This window comes from Oxyura jamaicensis (assembly GCF_011077185.1).
Source record: "Oxyura jamaicensis isolate SHBP4307 breed ruddy duck chromosome 4 unlocalized genomic scaffold, BPBGC_Ojam_1.0 oxy4_random_OJ72816, whole genome shotgun sequence".
Taxonomy (NCBI): domain Eukaryota; kingdom Metazoa; phylum Chordata; class Aves; order Anseriformes; family Anatidae; genus Oxyura; species Oxyura jamaicensis.
Genome location: NW_023303850.1, coordinates 329,105 through 347,802, shown reverse-complemented (window position 1 = coordinate 347,802; position 18,698 = coordinate 329,105). Strand labels below are relative to the sequence as shown.

The window sequence follows — 18,698 nt, the reverse complement described above, 5'->3', positions numbered from 1 at the left end:
GACTGAAAAAAAAAAAAAAAAAGAAAAAAAAGAAAAAAAAGACAAGGCTGCTTTTGTTTGTACTGGATCTGTCACTTGGCAATTTAATGTTCCTAGCTCCTGAATTATAAATACAATTGACTTTCCCCTCTCTACCACACTAACATTTCTATAGGTTTCCCTCATACATACCCCAGGAACTTCTTTTCCAAACCAAAGAACATTAGGCCCTTTAGTCACCCCTTATATAAAGCTATTTCATATTTCTGATAATCCTTATTGCCTTGTTTTGGACTTTGCCCAGCTCTGCTAGATCATTTTTGAGCTAGACAAACTGGAATTGCACACAGTGCTCAAGATGTAAAAACACCACACATTTAAACAGCAGCCTGAGGGTATTTTCTGTTCTCTTTCCCTAATAATTTTTAGCATAACTACTAATGAGGACTGAGCAGATGTTGGAACTCCAAGACCTCTTTCCTTACTGGCAGCAGTCAATTCAGAGCCCGTAACTATATGTGGAATGGTTTGAAGATTTTTTACCCCATGCAGGGCTGTTGTTTCTAATGAGTTTTTTACATCCTGAAGAAAAAAAGGCTTTGAGTCACCCCAACTGGCAAAATGTCATCTACAGCATATAATTCCCTAACTGATATGTACCAGAAACCACTCACAAACAGACAGTTACATCCACCCAGTGCTCCAGACACCTTGTAAACCTGAAATCTGGATACTTCTCTCTTGCAATGCTCTCTCCACTAAAGAAACTCACGTAAGCATCTGCTTAATACCACTGCTGTTAGCTAAATATTTAAGCACATGGTTACCATTACACTCCTAGCAAATCTTCTCATCTCCAGCAACATTTCAGCATTTGCTTGAATTTAAGTGTAAACTTACATACTTCCTAAGTGGAGTTGCCTTCCTGAAAAAAATATCTTACTGAATGAATTAACTAAACAAACCCACACTTCCTAAATCGTAGGTTTTCTCCTACTGGGAACGCATTGAGTGTGCATAGCTTAAAAAATTGAACCTGGTGCTGAAATCACCGATCAGAATTATTTTACACCAGCAAGTGCAAATGTGTGCCTTCTCAAGAAATGAGAGCTGCATCCAAGACAAACTTTGCTAAAAAAGGAGCTGCAGACTGAGGGGAGATCTTGAAACAACCACAGCAGGCTACCAGGTGTACACATAGAATAGAATCACAGAATGGCTCAGGTTGGAAGGCATCTTAAAGATCATCTGGTTCCAACCCCCCTGCCACAGGCAGGGACACCTCCCACCAGACCAGGTTGCCCAAAGCCCCATCCAGCCTGGCCTTGAGCACCTCCAGGGATGGGGCATCCACAGCTTCTCTGGGCAGCCGGTGCCGGTGCCGGTGCCTCACCACTCTCATAGGAAAAAATTTCTTCCTAATGTCTCATCTAAACCTACCCTTTTTCAGTTTAAAGCCATTACTCCTTGTCCTATCACTACACACCCTGACAAAGAGTCCCTCCCAGCTTTCCTGTAGGCCTCCTTTAGGTACTGGTAGGCCGCAATAAGGTCTCCACAGGGCCTTCTTTTCTGCAGGCTGTACAACCCCAACTCCCTCATCCTGTCTTCATAGGAGAGGTGCTCTAGCCCCTTGATCATCTTTGTGTCCCTACTCTGAATTTGTTCTAATAGGTTCATGTATTTTTTTATGCTGGGGGCCCCAGAGCTGAACGCAGCACTCCAGGTGAGGCCTCATGAGCAGACTAGAGGGAATCACCTCCCTCGGTCTGCTGGCCACACTTCTTTTGGTGCAGCCCAGGAAATGGTTGGCTTTCAGGACTGCAAGCCCACACTGATGGCTCGTGTCGAGCTTCTCATCAACCAGCATCCCCAGGTCCTTCTCCTCAGAGCTGCTCTCAGTCCATTCTCAGCCCAGCCTGTTTGCGCTTGGGATTGCCCCAGCCCAGATGCAGGCCCTTGCATTGGCATTGTTGAACTTCACGGGGATCACACAGGCCCACCTCTCAAGCTTTTCCCAGTCCCTCTAGATGGATCCTTTCCTCCAGTGTGTCAATCACAACACAGCTTGGTGTCATTGGCAAACTTTCTGAGGGTGCACTCAATCCCACTGTCTCTGTCACCAACAAAGATGTTAAACAACATCAGTCCCAATACTGACCCCTGAGGAACACCAATCTCCACTTGGACATTGAGCCATTGACTGCAACTCTTTGAGTGCAACCATCCGGCCAATTCCTTACCCACTGAGTGGTCCATTCACCAAATCCATGTCTCTCCAACTTAGAGTCAAGGATACCATGTGGGACAGAGTCAAATGCTTAGCACAAGTCCAGGTAGACGATGTCAGTTGCTCTTCCCCTATCCATCAGTGCTGTAACCCCATCATAGAAGGCCACCAGATTTGTCAGGCACAGTCTGCCCTTAGTGAAGTCATGTTGGCTGTCACAAATCACCTTCTTACACATCACATCACCATTGCCAAATTTGAATCAAGATAAAACATCAGCCTCTATCTTGAAAAGCTTCTCTGACCTTGGTTTAATGCCACAGGAGCCCCTTGAGGTGTGTGCACATCAGATTAACCACACTCATGGTTTTAAAAAAGTAATTATTGAGTTTTAGATTTCCTCTGATAAGTTAGTATTCAAATCAGATCACTGCCCTGACGTTCTACCTGCTTTTCATTCGGGAAGCAAGAGCCACTTAATCTGACCTTTTGTGTTTTACTGGGAAAGTGTTTCTTCCCGTCTTCTTTCGCTGCCCAGGACATGGAAAGCCACACCGCACAGAGCTGCAGAGCTGGGAAAAGTCTTCCCCACAGGAGCTCCAAGCATGGCAGTGCGTGTGGAAAGCACAAAAACCTCTCCAAGGAGAGGGATGTTGCTGTGACTGCCAGCTTGCATTAAGTTACACAAGCATATATTGACCTGCCAGTTTTTTACCAGTTTAGCACATTGCCTTCGCATCCAAAGCTTCAAAAGCCTCCCCCAGCTTTTTAGAGCAAGCTCTACCATCTTTCTGCATGTTTTTACAGCCTTTAGCACAACAGCATGGTCCATGACCTGAGCTCTTTGGCTAAAATGTGATCCCAAGACCTGATTGGTCCCTGTCAAGCTGGTAAATGTTTTTCTGCAAACTGCCACGGAAAGTAAAGTAAATGGAGATAAGGGACTTGCTCTGAGTCACATCGTGAAATAGTGTTTGAGGGAAGAACATTACCTGCCTGTTCTGTACAAATTGCATTTCTCCTCCATTTGCATGAACTGAAATTACAGTTTGGCTCATACAATGGACCTGAAATAAGCACAGCATTCACATTGAAGGACTTGTACCATTAGGCCTTAGTGGATAAGTAGTGTTTGTTCCCAGAAAATGATGGTCATGTCCTCTAAATGCCCTTTTGCAGTGATGTATTTTGATTAAGGATCCTGAAGAGCCCCTGATAAAGAGCCAGCGTGCCCTCACACCAACCACTAAGCACTGCAAGAACATCTCAGCTAATTTCAGCTGTCAAAAGATTAACGGCCTCGTCACAGCAGTCACCTGGGTACACTGCACTCAAGGGAGGTTTGCCGCTCTGGCAGGCTTCACTGTCCCCCAGAGATACCTGCCTCTCTGCAGGAGAGGGTGATTCATGCTATCCTCAAATAGGCAAGTAAACTAGGGATTTGCATCACATTTTGGTAATGTTTCTCTCTCCTCCTCAGCCCCGATGACTCTCAAGGGAGCCCAGATACCCAGGACAGACCCCAGGGCCAAGTAGTTAAAATAATTTAAGATAAAACCCTTGCAATGAGCTTCTTCTGCCCCCAAGCAGCCAGCCACCTAAATCGGGTAGATCTTCAGCAGAAAGCTCTACGGCTGTCAAGCCTGCTCCTCTGTGCAAGACAAATGCCATCCTCACTTACAGACATGGATTGCAAGTAATTGCATTTCAGACAAGATTTTCTATCCTTGTCTCCACCGAGCCACGTGGGGATGTTCTCTTTTCAACATACGACTGAGCATGGCTTTGGCATGTTCTGTGCAGAGTATATTTGACATTTTAATTGATGCCATTTGTTAATTAAGAAGGATAAATGATGACAGGGAGAGGGGAGGAGATCTTATAAAGAATGAATAATAACCTCATTCAAAAGCAGGTAATGAGGTACCAAGCTAAAAATATGTAAGAGCTTGCAGAACTGTCTAAATGTTTTTCAGAAATCCAGTGCTGCCTGTCTCATCTTTTCCTTATCGCAGAAATGTCAGGGAGCCAAATTCATCAACGACTCCTGACACAGGCTCTTTGCTCAAGGATTTGCTCTCAGGAAAGGCATACAGACCTTGGTTTTGCCAGCAGTGGCCAGGGTGTAGATTGCCATTTGCCCTTACCTTTCTCCCTGCTGGCTATCACCACGGTGTCTACCATGCAGAGGATGGGGCCACTGTGCTGGGGCTGGGTGGGGAAGCACCAAGTGGCATCAAGAAGGAAGGAAGTGGAGTCAGTGGCATGGTACTGAACACTGATTCCCTTTCAGAGGCACCACCTGTGTTTGGGGCTTGTTTTCTCTGAATGCTGTTTGTGTGCTGAGCAAAGCCCCTTACCAGAGATGAACAGAGCAGTGTCTGTTAGCCAAGATGGTTGCTCTACAGAAAAGCAGATCCAGAAATGCCTCATGTCTTGCTCCTGTTCATACAGACACACAGTCAAGAGAGATTGGAGGAAAGGCCAGGCAGAGGCTGGAGAGGAAAGAAAGGCAATTGGTGCCACCTGACACAGGGAGAAAGGATGTCACATCCAAATTGTCCATAACCTCCTTAAATATGGTGTTTTGCACAAAGCAGGACTCTTACCACCATCAAGAGGCAGACTGCCTTTCCTCTCTAGCTTCAACTACCCTTTCCCAACCAGCTTGACATGGCATTTCTGCCTCTCCTTCTTCCCTTCAGAGGGTCCAGAGATGCTCCCTGCTGCCCTGTAGCATGGCCCAGGCTCACCTCTGTCTTTCTGATCTTGCCCTCTCTCCTCTCTGCTCTTTGCGTATGAGATATAGCACAGTAAGTCCTTGCATCTAATATGGGCCTTTCTAGGCTGTAAACGTGGAAGCTCTTTAGCATGGTCTATAATGAACACACATTAGGACAAAAGGAGACAGTTTACAGGAGGTCTCCACATCAAGGAGCACAGCAGTGATGTTGTGTTGTTGGAGGAACCAGCAAGGCACTAAAAGATCCCAAGCCTCCGTTCTGGCTTTCCTTGGGAGTCTGAGTTATTGTCAGCGAGTCTCCCACTTTCACCAGGCCTCTGTTCCCCCCACTACAAGGCAAAAAAAAAAGGATGAGCCCTATCCAGGGCTGGGAGATGATCCCAGCACTAGGGCAGTGGCAGGGGTTTCCATGAGCAGATATACTGCAAAACTGCCAGAAAAGTTCATCTGAACTTCCAAAAAAAAATTTTTTTAAATGAAAAGTTTGCGGAGGTGATTAGTCCCAGCTCCAGATTGGTGCAGGCTGATTGTTTGTAATTTTTATTTTTTTTTTCAGTATTTGTTTTAGGTTGTTTACTCAAAGTATTCATTTGTTTACCTTGTTGTTTTTCCACTCCCTGCATCTGTTCATTTGTTTGAGTCTCCTCATTTTCCACTTCTGTTTCCTCTCATTACAGTAGAGCATCTGCTTAGCACTTAAAAAAATCAATCAAAAATAATCTTATACCATGGAGCAGAAAGTTTTTATGAAGTACAATTGAAGAATGATTATTGTCTGCACAATCCCTTTTATTATTACTATTTGTTTAGACTCCAGCTTGACAAAAACTCTGGATAACCTTGGCAAATCTTTTTTGGGGAAAAAAATGTGTGGGGAGAGGATGCTCTAAGAGAATACCAGTGGGGGGGAAAAAATCAAAGAAATGAGACCATTGCCTTTCCCTTCCTTCCATAAATCGTTTCAAGATTGAGAGAGGAATAATCTACAAAAGTCTAGGATCTTCCCTGATAGCTGGAAATCCCAAGTCAGGACGAGGCTAGCTGTGACCTGACTGTGGAACCTCAAATGGGAAGCTCAGATGGGTGTATTAGTGCAGGGCTCCTGGGAGACACAGTATGACCATTGCCTCCAACAACTCCCCTTCCTTGCTGTGTCGTCCTCTCCTTCCCCCCATCCTTGACCTGCAGCTGCTGTGGACACTCACAGTCCTCGTCCCCTTCCCTGAGGGCTGGAGGGGAGCCAGGAGAGCGTTCCTTCCTTCTTCTGCCTCCTTTCTGGTGCAGAGCCAAGGCTCTCACTGTGTACTTGTGCTGAGGAATCTCACCTGAAATGGTGAGGATTAGAGGGAATTGTTTTGTTGATTAAAAGGAAGGCATGGGGCCTGGGATAAAAAGATACTGGGAGCGCATAACGTGACACGACGCCAAGTGTCTTCATGCTGACTTCTGGCTGCAACGTTGGGAGTTTGGCATGGGTGATTAAACAGGTAGATGAACCTCTGTCAGGGAGGGCTTGTGCTTTTCCAGCAGGCTCCCAGCCTATCTCCAGGTCCTGCTTACATCTAGGAGCTCATCCTGCTGCCAGTGCTCAATTCCAGTGATTCGTGATTGCACGCACCACATCCCTAGCTCAGCCCAGCCTTCCAGCCTGTTTATTTCATTCTGTATACGCTGCTTTCAAGGAATTGTGAGCAGTGACTCATTAGAGATTTCCCCAAGCAGGAGTGCAGTGGGTTAGTTATAGTCATTCTAAAGTAATAAAAACGTAATTCTCTATTTTCTCCCTAGGATGTGATCACAGACTGCACTAAAATCTTACCTCCTAATGTCATAGACAGGTCTTCTTCACCAATCACTTGCACTTTCCTGGGTCTCAGTTACCTGTTTAAGAACTTGTATGGCACTGGGGAGCCCAAAGGTTCAGAGGAGAGCAAGCATCACCCTCAGGGCTGCTTTCCTCCAGCACGTGCCAAAATGGGAAGTGCAAGGAAGACCTATAGAGCTGGGTTCAGCCATGTGAGTGTTGGCCTCCCCTCTGCCACAGGAAGACAAGCTTGCTGTGTCCATGAGGGTAAAGCTTCATGGTGCCCATGTGGGGATGTGCCACCAGCTCACATTGCCACCAGTATCCAGCAAAAAGCTGTATGGAGGTTTAGAAGAATTTGCTCTGCATCTACAATTGCCTGAGGCACCTGTGCCACCTGGTATGAGTCTGGAATAGTGTGTCTGCCCTAAGCATGTTGAGAGAGGTAGGATGAAACTACTCCCTGTGAATAAAGAGAAACTGCAGCAGATCTGTACCCATTCTGGGCTGTTTACTCAGACACTTCTTTCACCTCTCACCAGACACAAGATAGGGAAAAGAGACAAGTTTTAGAGATAAGATAATGCTTACTATATAAGATAATACTTACTATATAAAAGTACTGTTCCTCTAATTAGCAGAGATATTCAAGGTAGTGAGTAGAGGAGAGCTTTTTTCTGCCTTATTCTACTGTAAAGATATGCTATCATTGAGAACATTACTTAATTAAATATTAGAAACGAGGACACTTTGAAATTGAATTATTCTGTTCTCTAACAATTCTTTCTAATGTTCAAATATTGGTCAGGAAAAAAAAATAGCCCTGCCACAGTCATCTGGTACTAATTGGTTTTTTATTTAGTTCAGTATTAAAGCACAAACTTTGAGGAAAAAATTAATTCATTGCTCTCCAGTGTGGACAGCTCACAATGAGTAATTGTGCAGAAAGAAAGAAAACAACCCAAAGTCTTTGTAAAGCCCAACATCTGATCTCAGTATCATCCATCATCCTTTACAAAACTCTAGCTGACGCAGGACATACATCTTTTCTATGATAAAAAGACATACATCTTTCCTATGCTTTCCTAGCATTAAAAAGCAAACCCAAGGTAGGATTTTCAAAGGTACTTACTTCCTGCTGTGCTCTCTTGATTCTCATTGAAGCCACTGCTAAAATCCTTACTCCCTTCCCAAAGACCAGGGCAAGCCAAGCACATCCAAGCACCCCACACATATAAAAATCAATAAATGCTTGTTTGTATCATCTTGATTGTGTTGGGTTCATGGTATGGAGACCCAAAGGTCAATCGGACCAAGCCAATCCACTGAGGTTACTCCTCCCTTCAGGTTGTCCCTTTACCCCATGACAAAGCTTTTCTCATGGTCCTGGTTGCTCAGGAAGCAGGGGAGACCCTGCAGGTGCCTTTCTCTCCTTTTGGCTTTGTCCCAGTTTACAGAGCTACAGAAAAAAGCAGATAGAAGGGCAGGAGAAAAGAGTGGTGGGACTGCTGTGGGGTGCAGTGCCAACTTACTTGACAGGGGCTTGGCAGACCATGTGGCCATCCCTGTGCTTTCTTAGACAGCATGTACAACAAGCATGAGCCAAATTTTCTGAAAAGCAATACCAAGACTTGTGTCAACACCAGCAGGAGCTGGAGGAGGGCTTTATACATGCCTGGTGCATCAGGGAAACATGCAGTCGGGGATAAAAGACGAAGACTTGCTCAGGCCTGCCAGAAAGCTGAGAGTCTGGATGCAGAGAGCAACTGCTGTCCCTGTCCTCCCCTTATGACAGTCTTGCATGGATCTGGCACGGGGTTGCTGGTCCCCATCCCAGCTCCTGCATCAGCAATACTGTGTGAGAAAGGGTGATCACAGGGAAATGGTATGTGTGAGACTTAGCTGGAGAAAACCCTTACAGCACACGCTGTACAGGTGGGCTTTTAGGAGAAAGTGATGGGTTTGACCATGTAAAGAAGCAGATTAGTAAAAACAAGGCACGCCCTAATTTCTGCTCATCAGCCAATCACTTCCTTTAACAAACTATGTTAAAAGTTATAGACTATCCTGTTTTGCATGGCTGGTTTTCAAACATATCATGCTCTGGGGAGAGCACTCTTCCTTAAAAGACAAAGGAAAGGGGAAAGGGGGGAACAGAACACAAAAGGAAGCTACAAAATCTGTGGAGAGTTAACACACAAGGAGATGGCAGTCTCTTCATTAGTACTGAATAGGAGAGGTTTCAAAACACGTGAAAAACTTGCAGATCCTTTTGTTGCACCATCTGTTTTGTCCGGCTATATTCTCATATTAATCATCTTTACTCCTTGTGAGTAAATCCCTTAGGAAAAAGCTACAGAGCATGTTTAAATTTATTAAAACTATCACAGTTTATTAAGAATCCATACCCAGTATCTTCTCCCTTATGCACCTGCTGGAGCAGAGAGAAAAATGGTGGTGATTGCAAAAAGGTTTCTCTCATCTCTATACCTCCCACTGTTATCAGTGGCAGTCACGAGCATTGGATTTGCTGTTATGTCTTGTGCACATCCACTGCAATGTGTAAAATACTGCACCAACATGCCACGTCTTTCCAAAGACCTTTTGTCAGAAGATTAAGAAAAGGTGCAGATACAGTTTACAGCCAGTCTAAGGAGAACAAGGATGTAAATGAGAAAATAACAGCATCCATGAAAACTCTAAGCTGCTCTCCCAGTACCTAGAGCAATGTGTTGACACTGCCAGACTTACCAGTCAGCATTGGCAGACATCAACCACTTAGAGGTCCAGAGCTGACATCTCCCAAGACAGCAGAAGTAGTTTTCTATCTTCACCATCCTTTGCCAACAGAGGAAAGAAGAAAACGAGGCTAGTCCCACAAGGAGCTAGGGAGCATGTGATAGACCACATGGCTGAAGGACTTTGTACTCAGGAGTTTTCAAGACATCTCTGAAAGCAGCAAGAGGAAATCCTGAAACAGTTTTTATTGGGCTCTTCAGCTACACTGAGAGAGTGATTTTTTCAGTGATAGAAGAACAACTCATTTTTTCTGATCTTAATTACCACACTGTGCCTCATTTTCCTCCCTGTATGCCAAAATAATTTCTATATCAGTAGTGGAGGTTAATTTCTGTGCACACAGGGCTGCCAAGCCATGGGCAAAGAAAGGACTGCAAAGTACAAGACAGAGCTTGGACTCAGGTTCACTGAGCAGTTTCTTCACTGACGTTAACACTACTGCCATTGCTTTGCTTACAACACCCTGCCTAAGCCTATCTAACCTGCACAAGGTGTCAGAAGAGCAGATTTCCTAAACCCATCAGCCACACCAATAACACAAGCCAAGCTTACTGGGCTACTAAGGGCTATGAAAATGGTGAAGGGCCTAGAGAGAAGTGGTATGAAGAATGGCTGAGGTCACTTGGCCTGTTCAGCCTGGAAAAGATGAGGCTGCGGGGAGACCTCATCGCAGCCGACAGCTTCTGTCATGAGGGCGAGTGGAGGGGCAGGCACCGATCTGTTCTCTGTAGTAACCAGTGACAGAACCCAAGGGAATGGTGTCAGGCTGTGACAGGGGAGGTTCAGGCAAGATACCAGGAAGAAGTTACCCCAGCTCCTGTCAAGCATGGGGGGCTGCACCTCTTGCAGGGAGCCACGTCTCTGAGAGGTTGGGGGCAATGGAAGACCCCCAACCCTCCCAAAACATCGTTGCCACCCTCTGGTGGCACAGGGACCCCAGGAATGAGACGATGAGGGAGCTGCAGGCCAGGGCACAGGAGGGGAGGTGGAGGGCAGTTCCTGTGCCCAAGGGGCAGCCTGTCTCTCTGGCAAGCAAAATGGCCTGAGAGAGGCACCTCCAGGGAAGGGGCCCTCAGCCCCCCTCACCCTCCTCCTTCCACATGAGGGCCTCTTTCAGGCCGCACAAGCCCCCTCCCAATACGGCCATTGGGCGTGGTGCGCCATCACAGCGGCCATCACCGAGGCCTCCTGATGTCACTGTGGGATCTGCCGCACCTTTGTCCTGGGGGCTATAAAAGCCCCTGCACCTGGACCCCCACTCACTCATCTCTAAGGTGCTCTAGTGAGACCCAGCCATGGCTGGGATGAAGAGACCCTGGGATGAGAGCTGCCCACCTCTTCGTGGGAGCAAGTGGTTCGCTGAACCAGTGAAGAAGTGGAGGCGGAGGAGCGCTGGCCGAGGCGGAGCAGCCGCGGCGGATGGTGTGGAGCCCATGGAGGTGGATCCACCTGCAGAGGAAGAGCTGATGGAGGTGGATCCACCTCCATCCTATCTGACATGGCACAGCGTCATCGTGCCAGGGCTCCCACCAGCGAGACCACGCCACCGTCTTCGCAGAACCGCCGGGACTGCTCCCTATTCCCGGCCCTGCCTCCGCCTCCGCAGATAGGGGGGAGAGGCCATCCATTCACCATCACGCAGGCTTGCCTGCACGATGGCCTCTTCCCCCCCCTTGCCCCCTCCCTTCTCCCATCCCCGCCTCTCCTGCAGAGGTATCATCTCTTCTGCACGGAGTGCCAAGCACTGGGCAAGAGCGCACTCGCCTTCGTTTGGGCTGCTGCCCCGGGGCGACAGGAGAACCCTTGCGAAGGCCACACTGGGCAGGGGGTGTCTCGGCCCCAGGACGAGAAGGCTGCCCAAGAGGTGCCTGAAGACGAAGCCGCGCCCTGCATGGCGGTGCACAGAGAAGAGCAGCAGATGCCTCAAAACGGTGACACAGACAGCTGCTCCTCGGAAGAAGCAGAAGTCTTCAGCTCTGCCTGGAAGAAGCGCAGCAGTGCAGTGTAAAGGCCCTTCAAGACGCTTGGGTACCAGCTCTTCCCAAGCCGGGGCAACAAAGTGATAGAATAATCATCAGAAAAATAATAAATACATAAATACATTGCAACAAGAACAACAACAAGGACAATAATAATAATAAACAACCAGTAAAACTGCTTTCCTGTCTTCTTTGGTGTCATTGGTCCCAGCCAACAGGGGTTCACAAGGGGTAGGTCCTGTTAAACAAATTTGATTTCCTTTTATGATAAGATCACCCGTCTAGTTGATCAAGGGAAACCAGTTGATGTGATCTTTTTGGATTTCAGAAAAGCTTTGGACACAGTTTCCCATAGGATCCTACTGGACCAAATGTCCAGCATCCAGCTGGACAAAACCATCATACGATGGGTGAATAACTGGCTGACGGGTAGGGCTCAAAGGGCTGTGGTAAATGGGGCCGCATCAGGCTGGCGTCCGGTCACCAGTGGGGTCCCCCAAGGCTCTATTTGAGGGCCAGTTCTCTTTAACGTTTTTATAAAGGATTTGGATGTAGGACTTAGAAGGTGTTCTGAGCAAATGTGCTGATGATAGCAAACTGGGAGGAGCTGGTGACTCTGTTGAGGGTGGAAAGGCCTTGCAGAGAGCTCTGGGCAGATTGGAGAGCTGGGCGATCACCAACCACATGAAGTTTAACAAGAGCAAGTGCCGGGTCCTGCACTGGGGACGGGGCAACCCTCACTACACGTACAGACTGGGCGACGAGACGCTGGAGAGCAGCCCCGCAGAGAGGAATCTGGGGGCTGTGGTTGACAGCAAGCTGACCACGAGCCAGCAGTGTGCCCTGGCAGCCAGGAGGGCCAACCCCACCCTGGGGTGCATCCAGCACGGCATCGCTAGTCGGTCGAGGGAAGGGATTGTCCCGCTCTGCCCTGCGCTGGTGCGGCCTCACCTCGAGCACTGTGTGCAGGTCTGGGCACCACAGTACAGAAAGGACATGAAACTGCTGGAGAGGGTCCAGAGAAGGGCTACAAAGATGGTGAAGGGCCTAGAGGGGAAGACGTACGAGGAGTGGCTGAGGTCACTGGGCCTGTTCAGCCTGGAGAAGAGGAGGCTGAGGGGAGGCCTCATGGCGGCCTGCAGCTTCCTCACGAGGGGGAGCAGAGGGCAGGCGCCGATCTGTTCTCTGTAGTGAGCAGTGACAGGACCCGAGGGAATGGTGTCAGGCTGTGACAGGGGAGGTTCAGGCTGGATATCAGGAAGAGGTTCTTCACTGAGAGGGCTGTTGCACACTGGAACAGGCTCCCCAGGAACGGCTCATGGTTAACCATTTGTCCACCAGGACTCCCAGGTCCATCTCCACAGGGCTGCTTTCAAGCAGGCCAGCTCCCAACCTGCCCTGGCACATGGCGTGATTCCTCCCTAGGTTCAGGACCCTGCATTTGCCTCTGTTGAGCTTCATGAGGTTCCTCTCTGCCCAGCTCTCCAGCTTGTCCAGGTCTCTCTGCATGGCAAATTTGATTTCCTTTTGTAATAAAATCACTCATCTAGTCGATCAAGGGAAACCAGCCGATGTGATCTTTTTGGATTTCAGTAAAGCTTGTGACACAGTTATGGATATTCTATGATTCTCACTGAGGTGTCAGCTAGTGCACCAGGCCCTGGGCTGAAGCAAGGTCAGTGCAGGCACATGGTCCTTTCTGCCCACTTCACTCTGAGGGTGGTAACTTCTGGAGGCTGCAATGTGCCAAAGCCACCACCAGGCCTTGTACACCATGGACCACATCTGAGAAGAAGCGTTTCACCTCATGTTTGCATTGTTAGAGCTATTCCAGGCTTGGTTTGCATGGGACAGTCACATGACAGTTGAGCACATCTGAGTTTTCCTGCCAAAACCAAACAGATACAATTACTCCTGTAAAACCTTTGCTGGCTCCATCCAGGCAACACTTTAATCTGTAGTGGCCAGTGACTCTCAGATGAATAAAGTTACTTCTCCTTGAGGAGGGTGCCAACCTAACTGAACTCATGTGCAAAACCCACTGAAGCATGAACAGGCCATCTAGGGTGCTCAGAAACCCGTTCCTGTGTAACTGGCTTCCTTAATGACTCACACAGACATTCACAGAGTATGGAAAGGCTTCCCCCTCAGTTTTGTTCACAGTACATACAGCTTTTCACCTGTAACATAAAAGTTGTTGTTCCCCCCCCACCCCCTTTATTTATTTATTTATTTTCCTTTCCTGAATTAACCAGGCATGGAAAAAGGGGGATCTGGCTGAGTACCACAGCTAAAGGATGAAAATCACACGCACACAGAGAGTGAGCAGGGACATGCCGAAATGCCATATGGAGGATAAACAAGCTCTAGCGACCTTCTCGGGCTATATCAAATATTCATGGGAAGCAGGCTCATGGGGATACAAAACTAATAATAATGAACCCACCCAGCATCCTGGCACTCCAGTTCCCTCTTTTGCAGTGTTACACCCACCCCCCCTTGCACACCAGATGCCTGCCAGCCCACCAGCTCAGGCCAGACCCAAACCAAGCCACCTGGTAGGCTCCAGCCCATTGGTAATACTTGAAGCTAAAAGCAAAGAAAGGGTTCAGTGTTGTAGGGGATTAATTTGCACCCAGGCCTTTTTGAATGAGAGAAGAGGTTGGCTCCAAGAATGATGCCAAATATGGTGGGAGAGAGAGAAAACTGTGAGGCCTTTGGGGAGACCTGGCAATCTGTGTACTCCATCAAATTAGAAGATCAAGATGGCTGTTTTGTAATACCAGTGTCATTTTTTTTTTTACATTTATACCTTAAACAAAGACCTAGGGGGTTTTAGCCTTGTGGAACATGTTCATTGGGTCCTTTCTGGACATCGGGGAAGGCATGTATTGCCAAATTACCATCCTCAAACATGAAGAAAGTCATTTCATTAAAAGCCAGCCATTCAACCATAGCAAGTTACAGTTCTTGGAGGATGTCGACCTTGAGTTTTCATTCTACAGCGCATTTCAAAGGAAAAATGGGACCTCCTATACAGATAGCTGGGAGAATGAACTACACAAGATGAGATAATTTTACCAAAGGACAATGATATATTTGAAAGCAACAAGGATATGCTGAATGGAAATGACTCAAATTATATTGATGTGAATACTTAGGAAAACTAAACATGCATAAGTCTTAGCATCAGTGTTTTCAGCTTTAATCTCCTAAAAAAAGAAAGGGAAAAATGGCAATGTTGTCATTGCTTAAAAGACAGCAGCAGTATCTTGATTTCAGTATTCTCTACTTCTCTTTGAACTGTTTTCCTTTCTCCTACATCCTTCAAAGCTAACAAAAGGTATTTTAAAGTAGATGCTATTGCCCAGAGGTGAAATGGAAAAGAAAAGCAAAAGAAGAGTTGTATGAAGACAGAGGGCAAAAATAACTAGACATCTATAAAAACAACCTGGTCCCCAATAAAAACAGAGTTGGAACCATTAAGAAAAGGCTTAAATGTTGCAGAAAGCAGCTTAGATCTCTTGCAGTAACTATGTGAACGTGATCATTAAGGAGCCATTTGCAATATATACTTTTGTATGTCTTTACATAGTAGTATGGCTATAATTTTAATCACCTACCTTATGCTTAGCCCATTAATTCCGTATATATGGATTAATATCTAATAGTCCAGACCTTTGAACAGGTCCAACTGCTTAAAAAAAAAAAAAAAAAAAAAAAAGAAAAAGAAAAAAAAAAGCCATCATGCATACAGGGAAAAAAAAATCACAAACAAGCCAAAAAGCAGCAAACAAAAAGAAACAAAAAGCAACAGGGAAAGAGATAAAAGCAGAAAATATTTTTTCTTTGTTGTCCTGTGAAGTTGCTGCAACAAAATCACATTCATTTGTGGTTTATTGGTGGAAAAATTAGTATTAAATTATTGGGATATGTTAAGTGAGGAAGGTCAAAGTGAAGGCAAAACAAAATTCCATCCTGCAGATACCTGGGAAGGAAAGCTTGAAGAGAAGAGAGAAAAGGTGCTGAGAATATGATAGGAGCAGATGGGTATCTGTGATTAATAGAAAGACGAGGGTGAGCAAGTAGCTGTATGACAGGGCACTGTAATAATAGGCTATTGCTGATCATGATGCTATTTTAACCCTTGGGGTGTTTTGCTCTCTCTTTCATAACCTAGGCAAATGTTTTCCTCTCACAAGCAAGCACATGCACTCAGACATGCATATACATACCCCTCTCGCACATGCTGGATCACGAGCAGCATCTACCACATTATCAGAAGTGGTCTTTCTTTTTGGCCCAGCGCATCAGCAGTTCTGGAAGGAAAGTCCTGTTACAATTCCTTATTTTGTCCAAGCAAGCTCTCCTTTCCCCCCACACCAAGGGATCCCAAGCACAGCATTATGTACCAAATGGCCTCTAGAAATATGGCTTGCTTTGTTTTTTAATTCAATCCACCCTTCTGTTCACTTTGGTATTCTTTGCTCAATGTCACAGCAAGAACAGCTTTGTGATTACCTTGCTACATGTTTATAATTAATTTCTCTCAGGAGGATTACAGCCAATATTATTACCAAATGCATTTCCTAAGTATTGAATCAGCATTGGTTCCAAAAAATACATACGATTTATTTTCCCCCTAGGGAGTAGGTATTTGTAAGCAGCAGATTACTGACATGCTGCAGCCGGAAAGCAAAACATATTAGCAATTAATACAGCATTGTGAATAAAAGCCTGCTCACTTCACAAATCTCTCAATGGCAGCAACTCAGCAGTGCCCGTGTCATGAAATCTGCCTCAGGACTCAGAATACCAACCAAGGTTAAGAATAAGAGCAGGGGGTTTAAACTCACTGTGGCAGAGACTATCCTATTCCGCCTTTGAACAGCACTTAACGGACAGGGGTCCTGCCCTCCAACGGGTGCTCTGAGTGCTGGCACAAGGGATGAAGGGTAGTGCATGCCCATGACAAAGCTTCAAGCGTGTTGTAGAAGAGCTGAGGCCTTCTAGTGGGATAACTACCAGAATAAGTTTTCTTTTTAAAAACGCCATTATTTCAGAGGCGAATGAGAGATTTCTTCTCCCTGCCCTCCCCTCACCAGCTTTCTGTATTATTTTCCTTAAAACTCCCCCTGATCTGTGATAGAGTAACTTTTGTTGATACTGTCCTTAAGCAAAAGCAGCTTTTCCCAGGGACACTAGCTTCTGAAGAAGATATCTTTAACCAGCTCTGAAGTAATAAAGCAAATAGCCATGGCGTGATCTGATATACCTTATAAATCAGTAACCCCTCAATACAAAGGAGTACAAGAAGCCTCACAGTCCTCATTCAGTTCAGTAGAAACTTATCCTTATCTTTCCTTGCTGAGCCATTCTTTGAAAGGAGCAAAGGAGTAGTACTTAATTAAAAATACACACTGGCTCATGAACCCAAGAAATGGGAGCTTGCTAGAAGTACCTTCATGAGCCTGGAGCGAGCCATAATGTCACAGCCCATGCCCCTGCATGCACGCATGCTCTCTACGAAGCTAGTTGCACCGTGCACAGTTTTTTGTTTGTTTTTCCTTTAGTGCAGCACTAGGTCATGTACCTGAACCTCTTGCAGTGGTCGTGAAGGAAACAGTCTGTGCTCAACACACCTTCTTAGGTTTGTCTTTATGCACAGACAACACAGGGTAGAAAGCACATAGCAAGAGGCCTGCCAGCTGACTCTGTAGGCCTGAGGCTATAACCCTTAAGACCTCTCCTTTGTTAGCTCCAAAGAGGTTGCAGGTTGTGGGAGCACAAAGACAGACAAGCCATCCAGGAGCTCAGCAGCACTGGAAGAGGTTGCACTAAAGAGGGTTGGCAAGCCCCTGCTCACAGATGGTTTGTAAATCAATTTCTAATTGCCAGGGTAGGTGTGACCTCAATTGCTTCTCACACAAAAACTTGAGATATTGTACAAGAAAAACAGCTGAGAAACCACCAGTGAGGGCTTTTAGCCCTTTCCAATAGCACTTGGTCAGTAGGGCTGAAATGGTGTAAAGTGGATCTGCAAGTGGATGGCAAGTGGATGGCAAGAGTCCATCCCTCCCTCCCTCCCCTTTATTCGCCCATCTGTACAACCAGTACATAAACCTTTACTGGATGAATAAGGTAATTAGCAAATGTTAGTACAACATTTTGCAAAAGAAAAGGAGGGAGAGAAAATGAAGGTTTCAACAGTGTGATTTTCCTTACCCAGTGGTAGCTTTTACAGTTGTCTTAAAGTGTGTGCCCAGGGCTAGTGGTAATTGGTGCATGGGGGAAGCCCGAACATCGCCTAGATCTCCCCATGGATATCCTAATTGTTACAGCATCCAAGCTTTCACCTAAGGAAAGTGGTCTGCAAGGTTTTTAAGATGTAATTAATAACATTCAAATGTCAACAGCCTTAACCTTTTCAGTACCATTTGCTGAAGCAGAACATCCAACTCCCAGTGCTCACGGTCTGCGGTTGCCCCAGTACCCTTTGATGCACTGTGCATTCGAGAGGATGGCACATTACAATTAAGTCTTTAAGTCTGGATTATGAAAAAAGTGCTTGGATGACAGGGATAAGTGAGCTATTCACCTCCAAATTACACCAGCAGGACTGATGACGGTAATGCCAATTAAAAAATACAACACGAAACTTGTTTTCCCCTTCCCTGACCCCAAAGCTCACATTGCTTCATGCTGTCTTTCTTTTGATAGCTATGAACTTGGAGTCTGGCTCGCAGCCAGATTTGTGAGTTTTTCAACATTTTTTAGAAAACTTAATGTGGTAATGGAAGCTCCCTGAAAAACATGTGTACAGCAACTCAGCTTCTGTCATATGGTATTGACTACCATAAAGTTAAGGCTATTAAACCACAAGGTCTTGACAAAACTTCTAGCATTTGGTCTTAATTGTGAGTGTACTTGCTGGGAGATATTACTGTATGCAAGCCTTGTTCTTCTTCCTCTTTGTTCAGCTTGTTTGAAAATGGGATACTGGGCCACATGGACCTAAGGTCTGTCCCAGCACGACCATTCTTACAATATTCAAGACATACAGGACAAAAATCACTAGACTGCTGATTTGTCTTAAAGCATTTTGCTAAAATGCTTCAAAATGTATTTTCCCCCTTGTTTTAACTACCAGGACAGATTCTCCAG

The 18,698-nt window shown here is 46.0% G+C and overlaps 1 long non-coding RNA gene across 1 annotated transcript; it reads right to left on the bottom strand.

Moving 5' to 3' along the window:
• Window positions 1–9,121: 9,121 nt before the first annotated feature.
• Window positions 9,122–9,667, bottom strand: LOC118157213. The gene is made up of 2 exons (XR_004746582.1): window positions 9,508–9,667; window positions 9,122–9,405 (listed from the first exon to the last, which is right to left on the bottom strand). It is a non-coding gene; the product is annotated as an uncharacterized LOC118157213 (long non-coding RNA).
• Window positions 9,668–18,698: the final 9,031 nt, after the last annotated feature.